The sequence below is a fragment of the Mus musculus genome, chromosome 5, assembly GCF_000001635.26.
Source record: "Mus musculus strain C57BL/6J chromosome 5, GRCm38.p6 C57BL/6J".
Taxonomy (NCBI): Eukaryota; Metazoa; Chordata; class Mammalia; order Rodentia; family Muridae; genus Mus; species Mus musculus.
Window position 1 is genome coordinate 87,351,294 of NC_000071.6, and position 16,930 is coordinate 87,368,223.

At 35.2% G+C, this 16,930-nt stretch overlaps 1 pseudogene; it reads right to left on the reverse strand.

Moving 5' to 3' along the window:
* Positions 1–175: 175 nt before the first annotated feature.
* Gm7652 lies at positions 176–13,628 on the reverse strand (annotated as a pseudogene).
* Positions 13,629–16,930: the final 3,302 nt, after the last annotated feature.

Here is a 16,930-nt window from a genome sequence, read left to right on the forward strand (position 1 = left end):
TAATATGGATTCACAGTTCTGAACTGACCCTCTCTTGCCTGTGACAACAAATAAACACAGTAGCTGTCTATTATTTAAAAAGTTAATGATGAATCTTCTCATATTTTACTAATCCCTGTGGTCAGAGCTGTATTTGTGTGCTCTGTGGACCCCTTATGTTATTCTTAAATAAAATTCAGCTTGTCATCGTGTTCATGTTCACCTCCACTGCTGCTCCTTTGGCCTTCATGTGAGCAACGATGTCAGGCTGATCAGTGAACATGGGGACTCCCACCATAGGGATATCATGGTAAATTACCTCATGGATTTCATTTGTTCCACCATGGGTGATAAAAGCTCTGATTTTGGGATGTCCTATTTTGAAGACAAAGAAAGGAATGTGTATATATTTCATGCTAATTCGTTGTAGAATTTCAGAGGTAGAAGGGTAAGGGTCATAGTTATCAATGAAGGCAACATTTTGTATAAATGTTGAGAATGAGACATTGTGGTTCGAGGGAATTATATTCCCAGATGTTTGAGTATGTGTGTGGGGGTGGGGGTGGGGGGCGGTGAACTTATTTTCACTGTCTGGGAAGATATTACTGAGGTAGAGATGTCTAACATCTGATGGGAACTGAAAATGCTTAAAGATACAGTTTCGTCCACAGAGCAACCATGAATGTGTACCGTTCAATTATTTCTTCCTTAAACCTAGAGGTGAGGACTGTACTGTAACTTAGTTGTGGAGTATTTCCATTGCATGCAGAATCTTCTAGATTCAATACTCAGTTTTAACACAAAAGTAAAACTTGAAGTAATATATAAAATGTAAGCAATTTCCTAGCATTGAGACGGTTTAAAACATTCAATAATTTTGAGGGTTTTTTTAAATTGGATATTTATTTATTTATATTTCAAATGTTATGCCCTTTGCCAGTTTCCCATTCAGAACCCTGCTATTCCTTCCCCACTCCCCAAGCTCCTATGAGGGTGTTCCCCCTCATACCCCCACCTCACCACCCTGACATTCCCCCTACACTGGGGCATTGAACCTTCACAGGACCAAAGGCCTCTAACTTGCTTTCTGACTACACAGAGTTTTCTTGCCCCAGAGTCTTACGAAGATCATTCTGAGGAATCCAAACAGTCTTGTATCGGATCCTAATGTGTCTGGTATCTTTCCTTTGTATCATCACAAAACATGTAGAAGACAATGCTTTCATTTTGCAAGTAAAGCACACATTGTGAAGGTGTGCTGAGGCAGCAAATTACTGAGAACAAACTGTATACATACTTTAGGTTGTATTTGAGAAGGGGTTACAGATATGGACATTTGCAAACAAAGAGTTACAGGTTAGGACTGTCTACAACAAGCCACTACCAACAGCTTCTACTACTGATCTAATAAACACAGATTAGTAATTTGATCTTTATTATTGAAAAGCCATTTGGAATATACTATTGGGATAATTTTTTTTCCTTGTAGTTTTGGGGTTTTTTGTTTGTTTGTTTTGAGGGAAAACTATATAGGACTTGCTTATAAACCACTTTTGAAAAACTTAATTTTGGAGTAATGCGACAAGTTTTTAATTTCTAAATGAGAAAGACTGAAAGAGACAAACATAGGTATAAAAGACACAATTTTTAAGATGACTATAAAAGTATTACCTTTATAAAATTATATTAAAACTAACCAATACTTGAGTGACACTAAGTTAGTCCAGGAATAGGAATAAATAGAGATAAATTGTAGAATAAGAACAATAAACTTTAAGGATAACTGAATGTCATAAATTATAAACTACATTATATTTTAAAATGATATTCAATTTTTGTTTGTATAATTGTAGAATATTCAATTTAGAGAGAATAGTACATTCTAGACATTCTATTTCAAAAACACCCATATTTACATATAATCTTAATGTGATTCAGAAAGTTGAAGTATAGCTTTTAGCATGATATCTTTCTAAAGAAAGTATAGTGTCTTTCTTCTTAAAAGCATGGTGTTAAACTAAATTTCAGAATTTGGTGTCAGTCAATCTAGGCCAATGATTTTAGAAGTGGCCTAATGGTTTCTTTTCTATCCTATTAATAGATTATAGAAGTCTATTTTTCATAGTAACTGGGAAATAAGGCAAATGAACAAATACGTCAAAAAATAACACTAACTCTTGAAAACCATCATTAGTAGTGTTCAGCAGCTGACAGGTTGCTGCTTCTCTCGGCAGATACCACTACCAGTCTCTCTATTGCCAGTCTGAAGCTGTTCTGGTCTCAAAGACCAAGGGCTTTACTGACCTTCTGAGGAGTCTGGGCGAGGGCTGAGGCAATGAGATTGGTCTTTTCATCTGTCAGGTTTTTGACCATTGACCCCAGAGAAAACACCACAATACCATGTTCCCCTGAGGTCTGGACAAACTCTTCCATTTCATGCAAACATGACATTCTGTTGAAAATGTGTAAAATCATTAGGAGGAAATCTAGTTCCCTTACAATTCTAGGTGGAAAACATGGAATTAAGGTTCAAAGGAATGTTTATATTTCTCTGTCCCATGACATGTAAAACCAGAGAGTAAATGTTGAGAAAATGTGTTTTTTGAAAAAAAATTATAAGGTGTATTCAAGAAGAATGTGACACCAAATCACCGTAGAAGGGAGCAGAAAATAGAGGTAGCACTTCTCTTTGCAAGTGAATATGCTATTCTCAAAATGTATCTGTAAGAAAATAAAATGTTAGTTGACTTGGATGAACATTAGTGAAGCCAGTTAACCAGACTTTCAGAATTATTATCATGCCTGTTACACAAAAGTGAGCCCAATAAAAGTATCTTGAAACTATTATAATATTTGAATCTATCTACTCATGTTATTGTTTTCTCTTGATGTAGATGAGTTCAGACTGCATCAAACCTTATTTGTTGGTGAAACAAATGTTTTCTAAAAAAAATATCATCTAAAATATCTCTTTATCTTCTTAATAATATTATACTAAAATTTAAAGTCATCTTCATTATTAGTTCCTGATAATGGTTTCGTACCAATTGTTACTTTGACAATACAGGTCACCACAATGTCTATTAATACACACACTGAATTCTGAGAGATAGGCCTGATCCTGAAGGCTCTCAAAATGTGCTTTCTCTTACTCATCAAATCCTAAACAACTCATCAGGAGTACTCGTAAAGGCTCTTTCTCTATCAGTTAGGGAAGGTGTCCTTGGCCAGAGCTCAGTCAGGGACATTAGGAAGACTTCAGCACACCCCAGGCCATCCATGGTCCTGCCTTTCTACCCCCATTGCAGATTCCACACCATAGAAAAACAAACATTTTTTTTAAAGATTTATTTATTTATTTATTTATTTATTTATTTATTTATTTATTATATGTAAGTACACTGTAGCTATCTTCAGATGCACCAGCAGAGGTCATCAGATCTCATTAAGAGTGGTTGTGAGTCACCATGTGGTTGCTGGGATTTGAACTTCGGACCTTCGGAAGAGCAGTCGGGTGCTCTTACCCACTGAGCCATCTCACCAGCCCACAAACATTTTTAATATACCATTTATTCCATTTTGTTGTTAGTTTCTTTTTTTATTGAAAATAGATTATTCTCACATAAACCACTCTTACCATTAACCACACAGTTAATCCACTTCTCCTGATATCCCTCCTCCAAAACACAGCTCCCCCCTCTCCAGATCCACTCTGAAGCTTAAATTCTCAAGTCCAAATAATTCACTATAGTTAATAAAATAAATATGATGAAAGCAGAAATTCTCCTGAAAGACTGGAGTTACTCAGCAGCACATCTTTGTTATTAAAGATATTAACCTTGAAGGAAAATCAGTTATTATATCGTGGAATAATAAAGACCATCTCTGTCATCAACCTATCTTAGGTAAAGGCTTAGCAGGTTTGCAGTGCAGTCCTCTCACAGACTCAAATCTGGTAAATATGGATGAAAAAATTCAAAATCCCAATATGTTCGTATTAGCCAAATCTTAGCTTTCCCCATAGTCTCCCACAGTGTGGTAGGTCTTCCTGGAGAGTACACATAATATTGATTGGAAGAAATTAGTACTCATATTTGCAAATTAAAAAGGTATTATGCATTTCCTCATTAGTTTTTGGAAGGAAATGTAGACTTCCTAAGATACTTATCATAACCCTATGTTAAAAGAGGAGGAGAGTGAAAACTAGAAATTACAAAGACAGTGAAAGAGGGTCTTAAAAAAAATAATAAAAGTTTACGTGTAGCTACAATGACTGATGAATTCCACAATTTCTTCTCCTTAGTAAAAGGCAGAAGATAGTTTGGCTCTATTCTGTAAACTATGTGCCACCATTCACTGCTCTCCAGTCTCTTCCTAGGAACAAATTTCTCTTATACACTGTGTTATACTTGGTTTAAAAATTATGTTGGAGGATTCCCATTATGGAAATGATTCATCATTATTTCATTGTTGGGGGAGCCCTGATTAATTTTCAGAATACAATAAACTTTGGGATGTGAGATAAAAATGCAAGGATAACCAATACGTGTCTTTACACTTACCATTAAGAAGAACACTGGAATAGGAAAAATATTGAATGATACTTTCAAGAGCTATCTAGAGAAGATAATTATGTTTATATAATAATATTAGACAATTATTCACAGAAAAACTTGCTTTAGGTAAGAAAAAAACTGTCAATGAGAATTTTTTTAAGTAAAAAATTGATCTTGTGCAGGCTGCCAGATACTATTTCTAAAGGCCACCGATTAGTAGTTTTGACATGTGCATGAAGTCACAGAGCCTAATGACATAGCTAGGTTCACTACCTGAGAATACTGAGCTCAGAGTTTCCAGGCAGTGGATTTAATCCATCTCAAATCTCACCACCAAAATGTTTATATCCCTAACTTGCTTTACATTACATGTGCTTCTTCCAGGCTTTAGAGAAGTTCAGTAGATAAATTTTATATTCATAGATTTTAGAGTTAAGAAACAGTTATTTACAATAGTTATTAAATTCTATGTTAAAGCATTCATATTTGGATCTTGGATTGCATATCATTGGTAACATGTTTGTATTACATCAAGAGGCCTTGAAATTTTATTCCAAGAATTCTATAAAAAGCTGGCAGCAGTAATTCCTATAACATTAGTTTGGGGTATTTAAAGAGAAATGAATACCTGGTTTTCATTTGCTAACCAGGTTTGCCAAATTGGTGGGATCCAAAGTCAATGGGCCATTTCTTAGTACGTAAGGCAATAGCAATATGAGAAGACAATTAATACTGTCTAGCGTCCACACACAACAACATATAACCTCAGACCCATGCACACATATACACACATAAACCTAAAGCAGTGATTCTGGGTTATAAATATGAAGTCCATGTAAAGCATAGAAAATTGGACAAATATTTACATTTAAAGCCAATTAATTTCTTAATGTACACTTTTGAAGTATTAGGGAGGAACAATGATTGTAAATGTGAGAAGATCAGGGAGTTTGTTGTGAAATTGTGTCTACTAGAAGTGTTAGAAGCTGCACTGTAAGTCTCAACCACTGAGTGCTCAAACATGAGCTGAACAAGGGAAACAACAACAGATGTATCAAAGTGGGCAGGGGACAGACCTGGAGGCCTCAACCTTAAACAACTGTAAGTCATACTAAAAGTGGGAGACACTGCCTTTCCCAGAGAGGAGTACACCAATGGCTTATCCTTGACCCACTGGAAACATATATTCAGCCCTGAAAGCATATATTCAAGTATAATTTTGCCAAATAAGCAGATTGTATTTATGTATTATATATACACATAAATGTGTGTGTGTGTGTGTATAAAAAATAATGAAAAAAAGAGGCCATCAAGTTGAAAGAGAATAAGAGGGCATATATGGAAGAGCTTTAAGGAAATATGGAACTGATGAAATGATATAATTATATATAAACACAAAAATGAAATAAAATTTAGCAGTCATAAACTGTACTAAATTGAATTTATCCAGATGTTTAAGGAATAGTTTACCATGTCCAAACTAATAACTGTGATACGCCAAGTTAAAATTTAAGAATTAAAATATTGTGATATAAAGTATTTTTACTAGATTGGCATTCATGTGTAGCTTTTTGTATGTTTTGACAACATGTATCCTATTTCAAGTTATCACGAAGCAGTTTGGTGAGAATTTCATACTTCCCAGTTTCTAGCACAATTAAATATTGCATTTGTCATGCTGCTTGCAAAGTGGAGTGTTGTCATTGCATTCACAAGTCTGTCTACATTTTGGATTCTGTCATCTCATCTAGTAAATTCTTGGTGACGTCATTCTCACTGGGCACATAAATTCTTTCAAAGTTCTGTGGGGGACACTTGATGTGCTGTGACCTTGGAAGATGCTCTGACATCGGGACTGTGAGCCCTGCCCACGCTATGCAAGCTTCTTGATGTGCTGTGACCTTGGAAGATGCTCTGACATCGGGACTATCAGCCCTGCCCACGCTATGCAAGATTCTTGATGTGCTGTGACCTTGGAAGATGCTCTGATATCGGGACTGTCAGCCCTGCCCACGCTATGCAAGCTTCTTGAGAAGAAGCTTTAGGTTGAAGCCCATATCTTGGTTACGCTCCAGGACATTGTCAGGAAAGCTGTGATCAACACAACAGAGACACAGCAGAGAATCATGGTCCTATCTGAGAAACCATTGCTGTGGCTCCCCACCCTTCACTGAAGAGGATGAGTGTCTGTTAATTGAAGTGGAAATTTATAGATGAAGCAAGTCAAATACTAATTTCCAGAGTTATAAAAACACACAAATGGGAGGAAATCTGTCAGTAATTGTCTATGTATAGCACTTATATGCCTTATAGGAACCTATAGGCTAATGAAATTAGACCAATAGACATTTAAGTTTCTTTGGTAACCCTATGGATCTAATTGTCTCTACCTCCATAGCTCTGTTATTAGAAACCTTTGCTACAGTACTGTGTATTTTCATGTGGACTCTGGTGGGCAGTATCAAACCCTCACACTAGTTAAGCTAGCCCAATACTGAGTAAGCAATCTTGCCACCTATTGATATCATGTTCATTTGTAGAACGATTTTTTTTAAAGATAATAATCAGGTAAACTTGTTAGTCCTAGATGTTTATTAGAATAAACTAGTTACTAGTCTCAGAAAATGCAAAGACAATACATAACAACTTTAAAGGTGTGACTTAAAGGAGAAGATAAATATTTTAATAATAAAATTGAAAGATGCCTTGATTTCCCACCAAAAGTTAAAAATGTGCTGTTATTAAAGTTATACTTTATTTTGTGTTCTGTTCCCACAACATAAAATATATAGGAAGTGAGAAATAAAAAAAAATATAGAAAGTGAATTTGTTTAGTTAACTCACTTTGTAAGGTAAAATCTGACATCTGGAAGAATCTTGAGTCCGGGGATGAAGGACTTCTGGCTACATCAAAACACAGCAGATAGCATCCTGACTGCATGCCTATGAACGTGAGAGAGTAACCACTCTGAAATATAGGGAGCAAAGATAAGCACAGTGAAGAACAATGGCTACATGTGCTGCTGAATAGGAATGATATTGTCATATTCCTGATATTCCCGTTCCATTATCTGTTAGGTGGATGAAGGTGATTAGCCCCTCCTCCAAAAAGAGATGCAATCCTGACAACACAGGATATAAACTTTTGGATGAGCTCACTTGTACGTATCCTTTTATTCCCCTCTGCCCCTTAAAAGTATGTGTGCTAGTCATTACCCACAACCCAACTTTACTATTCGACTTTTTCCATAAAGAATGGAAGGATAACATTATAAGGAGAACTCTGTAGGAAACAAACACTTTATGAAATCTCTTATATTAAGAATAATAATATAGATTCTTCCAGTTTCTGTCTGTGCTCTGAGCTGATTCTGTGCCACAGTTCTTCATACCCAAATTCTTCCTGGAGAGAGCTGGTCTCCCAGGAGTTCTGATGCACAGTCTTACAGGAGGGACAAGCTAGAGTCAGAGACAGCAAGACCACCCACCAGAAATAACCAGATGGAGAGTGGCAAGGGCAAGAACATAAGCAACAGAAACCAAGTCTACTTGGCATCATAAGAACCCAGTTCCCCCACCACAGCAAGCCCTGGATACCCCAACACACCAGAAAAGCAAGACTCTGATTTAAAATCACATTTCATGATGATGATAGAGGACTTTAAAAAGGACATAAATAACTCCCTTAAGGAAATACAGGAGAACACAGGTAAACAGCTAGAAGACCTTAAAGAAGAAACACAAAAATTCCTTAAAGAATTACAGGAAAACACAATCAAACAGGTGAAGGAATTGAACAAAACCATACAGGATCCAAAAATGTAAAAAGAAACAATAAAGAAATCACAAAGGGAGACAATCTTTGAGATAGAAAACCTAAAAAAGAGATCACAAGTTACAGATGCAAGCATTACCAATAGAATACAAGAAATAGAAGAGAGAATCTCAGGTGCAGAAGATATCACAGAAAACATTGATACAAGAGTCAAAGAAAATGCAAAAAAAAAAAAAAAAAAAAAAACAAAACAAAACAAAACAAAAAACCTCCTAACCCAAAATGTTCAGAAAATCCAAGACACAGGGAGAAGACCAAACCTAAGAATAATATGTATAGAAAAGGTGAATATTCCCAACTTAAAGGGCAAGTAATTATCTTCAACACCATTATAGAAGAAAACTTTCCTAAACTAAAGAGATGCTCATAAACATACAAGAGGCCTACAGAACTTCAAACAGATTGAACCAGAAAAAATTCCCCCCCTTACATAGTAGTCAAAACACCAAATTCATAAAACAAAGGAAGAATATTAAAAGCAGTAAGGGGGAAAATGTCAGATAGCATATAAAGGGAGACATATCAGAATTATAGCAGACTTCTCACTAGAGCCAATGAAAGCTAGAAGATCTGGGTGAGATGTCATACAGACCCTAAGAGAACACAAATGCCAAACCATGCTACTATACCCAGCAAAACTCTCAATTACCAGAGATTGAGAAACCAAGATATTCTAGGACAAAACCAATTTACACAATATCTTTTTTACAAACTTGGCCCTACAAAGGATAATAGATTGAAAACCCCAACACAAGGAGGGAAACTACACCCTAGAAAAATCAGGAACGTAATCTTCTTTCAAAAAAACCGAAAAGAAGATAGCCACACAAACATAAAGATAACATCAAAAATAAGAGGAAACAACAATTACTATTCCTTAATAACTCTTAATGGACTCAATTCCCCAATAAAAAGACATAAAAGTAACAGAGTGAATACATAAACAGGATCTAACATTTTGCTTCATACAGGAAACGTGTACCTCAGTGTCAAAGAAAGACACTACCTCAGAGCAAAGGGCTGAAAAAAATTTTCCAAACAAATGGTCCCAAGAAACAAGCTGGAGTTGTAATTTTATTAGCATAAATAAAATCAATTCCCAACCAAAAATTATCAAAAAGGATAAGGAAGGACACTTCATACTCATCAAAGGAATAATTTACTAAGAAGAACTCTCTATTCTGAATTTCTATGCTCCAAATGCAAGGGCACCCCCATTCATAAAAGAAATTTTACTAAAGCTCAAAGCACACATTGCACCCCACACAATGATAGTGGGAGACTTCAACATCCCACTTTCATCAATGGACAGATCATGGAAACATAAACTAAACAGAGACACATTGAAACTCACAGAAGTTATGAACCAAATGGATTTAACAGATATCTATGGAACATTTCATCCTAAAACAAAAGTATATACCTTCTCAGCACCTCACAGTACCTTCTCCAAAATTGACCATAGAAGCAGTCACAAAACAGACCTCAAATAAGAATATTGAAATAGTACCATGGATCTTATCAGATCATTACAGACTAAGTCTGGTCTTTAATAGCAAGAACAACAACAAAAATAAAATAAAGAGAGAGAGAGAGACAGAGATTTTGAGAGAGTGAGTGAGTGAAAGAGAGAGAGAGAGAGAGAGAGAGAGAGAGAGAGAGAGAGAGAGAGAGAAGCCCACATACACATGGAAACTGAACAATGCCGAACTCAATGATAAATTGGTCAAGGAGGAAATAAAGAAACTAGAGACTTTTGAGAATTTAATGAAAATGAAGGCACAATATACCCAAACTTACAGGGCACAATGAAAGCAGTGCTAAGAAGAAAACTCAGCTCTGAGTGCCTCCAAAAAGAAACTGGAAAAAGCATACACTAGTAGCTTGAGAGAACAAAAAGAAGCAAATACACCCAAGAGGAGTAGATGGCAGGAAATAATCAACCCCAGGGCTAAAATCAACCAAGTGGAAATGAAAAGAACTACACAAAGAATCAACAATACAAGGAGCTAGTTCTTTGAGAAAATCAACAAGATAGATAAACCCTTAGCCAGAGTAACCAGAGGGCACAGAGACAGTATCCAAATTAACATAATCAGAAATGAAAAGGGAGACATAACAACAGAAACCAATGAAATCCTAAACAATCACCAGATCCTACTACAAAAGGCCATACTCAACAAAACCAGAAAATCTTGATGAAATGGACACTTTTCTATCCAGATACCAAATATCAAAGCTAAGTCAGGATCAGATAAACAATCTAAACAGTCAAAAACCCCTAAAGAAATAGAAGCAGTCATTAGAAGTCTCCTAGCCAAAAAAAGAAAAAAAAAAGCCCAGGACCAGATGGGTTTAGGGCAGAATTCTATTAGACCTTCAAAAAAGACTTAATTCCAATACTCTACAAACTATTTCACAAGAAAGAAACAGATGGAACACTACCCAATTCATTCTATGAAGCCATAGTTATCCTAAGTGTTATCCCTAGGAGACAAAACAGTTTCTGGCTAATTAGGAACTTGGCACAGTTCCCTTTCATAGAGGTCTTCAGAAGAGATTTTTTTCTACTTCTATCATGCTTAATGTTCCAAATAGATATTAAAAACTGGTTGAGTGCCTATTACTTTTAGCTCCAGAAGATTCATGTATATTTAAGAAGTATTTAACTATTATAAATTATTTTGATGTCTAAAAAATAATAATAATATAAAAATAATACACTTGTCTTTTTCACTATTAGTTTATTCACATTGGGTATCCGTATCACTATTAAAATATATAATATCCAGGAAAAGGCATTACATACAACTAGTTTCCGACAATGTACTCCTACTTAAAATAGTTTCTGTTCAAAAGTGTTTAATGAGGAAGTGAGGTGGCTCAGTAGGTAAAGGTGTTTGCCACCCAGCTTAAGGATATGAATTCATTCCTGAGGACTTACCTGGCAGAGGGTAAGACAGATCCTCAACTTAAATTACAGCCTCCACCTGCACTCTATGGCATACAGAGACGGGGTAGGGAGGGAGAAGAGAGAAGGGGGATGTTTAGTAATATAGGGAACACAGAGGACTTAAGTATTTAACAAACAACATCTCAAATGGTAGGATTTGCAAGTCTAGTCATTATTCTGTAATGTAAGAAGTATAGTTTTTTTTTTATTTACAAAGACATTCGCAAACATTATATGATTGTTATGGCTTACTTTGAAAGATTTAGCACCTACCATGTTTTTCTGCAGATTTTTGCTTTTAAATTTAACTCTTACCAAAACACAAGTCAATAGCAGTTTGAGAAAGAGTGTTATTTATTTATAACTAACCTCAAGCTTCATTTGTCAATAAAACATGAAGTTTTTCTAATCAAGGAAGATTAAAACTTACCAACTTACTACATCCAAAGATATAAAAACTCCATGGTTAACATTCTTGGCAACCTTGTGAATGTCTTCATGACCCCCGTGTGTGTCTTTTGAGAGTTTCCTACAACTCATTTTGATCATATTCACCCCTTACCCAATTCTTTCCAGATATGCCCTCTCCCATACTCACCCAACCTTTTGTTGTACTTTGTTTTTTAAATTTGCAAGATCAATTAGTGCTCCCTTAATACTCTTAAGTGTCTTGTCTTCCAATGGAGCATATAGAGTTACTACATTCTCAGAGGAAACTGTCTCTCCCTTTCCTAGCAGGTAACAATTACCAGTGACTCTGGGTGATAGGTATAATTTCATGACCCATTCCCAACACCATGCAGAGAATCAATGCAGTTTTTACTTACACAGGTTTTAAGCAGAAGACACTTTTCCTTCTAGTCATCCACATGTCTCTGTATATGTACATATGACATTACCACCGCCTCTGTTTGCATCTCTGTATTTATATTTGAGGTCATACAATTCCACTGCATGTGTCTATTTATGTACCTATAATGTCAGCTTCAGCTGTTGTTTCCTCATTATAAGGCATTGCTGTAGATATTGTCTTATTGGACCCTCCTACAACATTGTTGTCAGATGTTAACTCTTGCATTTCATTGAGAACTACAGTAGAGTTTTGTTACATATCATAAAACTAATATGCAAAGTTGTTCAACTGGGATTATATTTTCAAATTTATTTGGCCCACTGCTGAACTGGCATGATCATTCACATTTAGTAAGAAAATGGAAAATAACATTCATACATTGTAGATTTCCTCGAGTCACTCACTACTTTTATAAGTTTTAGATTGACTGGATTGTGGAGTACATTGATAAACATTATAAAGAGGATGGCCTTTTTATTCTGAGTGATTGATTCATCTTTCTTCCTGCTTCCTAGTTATAGTCAATTCTCATTTTCCTCCTTATGTCATCTTTTAAAACAATTCAGAACTCAGCTCCTTTAAACTAGTATACTGCTACATGGATTTCAAATTATAGATACAGTTACAGAATTAAAGAAAAACTTACTAGAAGCCTTGCCTATATTCAAATGATAAAACAAAATGGCTAAAAAAAAATGGCTACATACCTAAAGCTTTAGTGTAATAGGAATCCCATTGTTTCCAAAGGGTTTCAAACATATAGTCCTGCATTCTGTAAGAAATGAAGTTTCTTACTCGGCCAGCGAAAAACATCTGGTCTGTGAGTTCCTACAGAATTGCAGGTACATAGGAAGGAGGGAATGGGACCTTTCCACAATGCTTTTCCACTGTGGAGGTAGTGGAAAACCACAAGAAATAGATAAATGGAATTCTCAGTTCTAAATCCAGGATGTCACCACAAGGAAATATTGGGTCTGATAACAGTACTTCGAACATTTCTTTCTGCAGCTTAACCATTAGCTTTTCATTCTTAAGAACACCATCACAGATACCTCTGGACACCATGTGGAACTCCTCAATGACTTTGGCCATTTCCTTATTGAAGTTTAGATAGTTGAAGGATATGGCCCGTTTTCCAGCCAGGTCAAAACAAAGTCCTTGATCTCACTTTCAATTTTTTCCTTGCCAAAGGGCACTGGATATATTTCGAATGTCAGAGATGGGCTGATGGATGATGAAAAGGGTCCTGGAGGCCACAAGGACCATCACATTATGCTCTATTCTTAGGAGTTCATCAATTATGATTTTTACATTTACCCAGTGACTGCCTTCCATGGGCAAGATGAGAACGTTCCTAACAAGACTCATTTCGAGGGTACTTATATGAAAAGAACAGAGAAAAATATTCTTCAACATGACTGATTTGATGTAGATTTCTTAAAATGTGGAACAAAAAAATTTCTCTACTTTCCTAGAAAAAAAAAAGAAATACAAAAATATGATTCCTTTTTTACTTAAGAAAATCATATTTTAGTAATCCTTTCTCTTCCACAAGTTATTAGCAGCAATAGATTCATGTTTAATGGAATCAGGCTCAAAGTAAGCTATCATGTGCTTTAATGTGATTCCTACTTTTTATCCCTTCTGAATTTGATCTTTTGACCCCTGTTTGTATATCCTATTTGTTGATTTTTTTTTCTCCTTAAACTGATTCAAGTCCTTGTACTCATCAGTGCTAACCTTCAAGGCTAGACAATAATGTCAGTGGGAAAGTGCCAGAATCTACTCAGATATGTAAGGACTTTAATAGTGATATTTATTTATTTATTTATTTATTTATTTATTTATTTATTTAAGTGAGCTCATATAATTGCATTACTGGCAATAAAGCTTTTGTTTTAATGACATAATCATATAAGTTTATGACAAAAGTATAATATGAAAGTCAAATACATGTGGTGCATTATTCAATTATATTCATTAATGCTTCACCAACACATTTGAGAAATTATTTTGTCAGTTACTGACCGAGGAAATATAAGTAAGCAAAGAAAATATGCACTGAAAGATATGTAATTTGTGATAAATGATGCTCTGGAGAAAAGGCTCTACTTGAAGAGGTTTGCTTATTCAAGAGCAATCTGACTAACTTATCTCGATAAACAAGCTTACCCAGGCTAGTTGAGATGTCTTAGGTATAAAGTCAGCCTTTAATACTTGCTAACAGTTGCTAATATGAAAGACCCTAGAGAGTGCTTGGCATATATCGATCTCATTCTCTTCTTTTGTCATTTTCAAGAGATTTGACCTAAATGGAAAATGTTATTTCACTTTTATGTTTTGTCTACTGATGACAGCCTCATCCACAGTTATGTAACCTTTAAATTAGCTATAATACTTCACTGGACTGGACAATTGATTGTGATTCTCTTTATTTATATAATTTTTAGCAAGAAGTCAATCCCAGTTAAATATAGTATCCTCTAGTAATTTTTAACTTATTGGGTAAAATGCTTTATTAGAAAATTAATGTAAAGTATGTTTTTCACATTTATTTTATACTAAATAAAATTTAAGAATAAATTACATAAAATGTGTTACTACATATAATGTACAATTATATAATATAGAATTGATACTTATACAATCATATGTACAGAGTGAATGAATACATAAAAAGATATATTTATTAATTAACCAATATTGTGTTAGACAACATAAACTATTCTTCTTAGAATCCTTTTCCATTTTTTCTTTTAATTTAATATAATTGTTTTTATTTATTCACTTTATATCTCTCTCACTGTCCCCCTCCTGGTCACCCTCTCCTGCAATCCTTCCACGTTTCCTCTCCTGTTCTCTTTTGAGGGGGTAGGGAGCCCCATGGGTATCCCCACACCCTAGGACTTCAAGTCTCTGCTAGGCTAGGTGCTTCCTCTCCCACTGAGGCCAGACAACACAGCCCAGCTAGTAGAAAATATCCAGTATAGAAGCAACAGCTTTGGGGATAGTCCCCACTTCTCAGGAGAGGTGAGAGCTCCAATTGCTTTGAGATAGAATGATGCATATGGTAAGTTCCCCTTACAACAATTGAATTCTCAGAATCAATGAGCTCCTGGTTTAAGCCTTATATGCATGAAAGTAAAACATTGGGCTAAGGGATGTTATTTAAATATGGTTATGTGGGAACAATAACAATACAAGTCCATGATAGAGAAACCTGATGCAGGTACACTAGGAGCTCTACAATGTAAGGGTTTAAATCTAAAATCAATAGCATTTATGTCAGCTTCACATTATAACCAATCTATTCTTTTGTTACAAGCTACTACTCTAGGATGTGCTGCTCTTGATATTCCTTGTCCTATAGTATTGGCATTTCCCCTATTCTATGTCCATTTAAGTAGCACACAGGTTTTGGGGGACCTCATCTGCCCATTGCAATTGGACTATTTGGGTCACAGTAGTTAATACATGAGGGGAATCATAGTTCATATAGAGCCATTAATAAAAGTTATACAGGGAAAAGCAGTCATGGTCACAGTACCTACTAATTGGAAATTTAATGACAGGAAAATTTGCACACTTATCATCATCATCATCATTGTCTATATAGTCTCTTCATGAAAAAAAAAAAAAGACAGTGCTCCATGTAGGAGGATTCAGTAGTACAAATGAAACTGTAGCTTTAAGCATTTTATTAGAAGAAAATGATACACCATTATTAGCTTTAAAAAGAAAACAAACAAACAAACAAAAAAACATGTATAGAATTGATTGAGTCTGGAACTGATGTTTCTATTGTTGCCACAGAAAAGTGGCCACCTGAATGGCGTATAAGCTCATACCTGAGAGAGTTGGCAAGTATGAGCTCTAAAAAAGTTAAACAAAGTTACAGTGTATAATGAAGAAGACATAATGCAAATCCCATAGCCTTCTGTCACTCATATTCTGATTAATTTTTGGTGAAGAGACTTTCTATAACCATCTAAATGCAGAGTTCCATATTACTACCTTTAATGCTACCTATTCTTCAAAATTGTAATTACTAATGAAAAATTGTGATATAAAAAGGAAATAACGTAAGGATTACAAATGATTATGAAATCTATGTTCTCACACAAACAATATCATAAGCATGTATTGGGTATTTCATTGTGGCCAATAATTACAAAAAATTTTTGTTAGTCTGTCTGAATATCTCAAAGACAAATTTCTTTACTTGTTTGGTTGGTTGGTTGGGTTTTTTGTTGTTGTTGTTGTTGTTGTTTTGTTTTGTTTTGTTTTTGTTTTTTGGTTTTTGGTTTTTTGAGACAGGATTTCTCTGTGTAATCCTGGATGTCCTGGAATTTACTCTATAGACCAGGCTGGCCTCGAACTCAGAAACCTACCTGCATTTGGCTCCCAAGTGCTGGGATTAAAGGCATGTGCATGTGCCACCACTGCCCAACCAAAGTCATATTTTTGTTTTTGTTTTTTTTAATTTTTTGAGACAGGATTTCTCTGTGTTCTCCTGGCTGTCCTGGAACTCACTCTGTAGACCAGGCTGGCCTCAAACTCAGAAATTCACTTCTCTCTGCCTCCCAAGTGCTGGAATTAAAGGTGTGCGACATCACACCCGGCCAAAGACATTTTTTAAATAATTTATTTTTAATTTTTAATAAATCCTTGCGACATAGTCATATCCCCAATGATAAATCAACTGTTCAGAGTTAGCAAGAAACTAGGTTTATAAAATTTTTATAAGAAAAAAT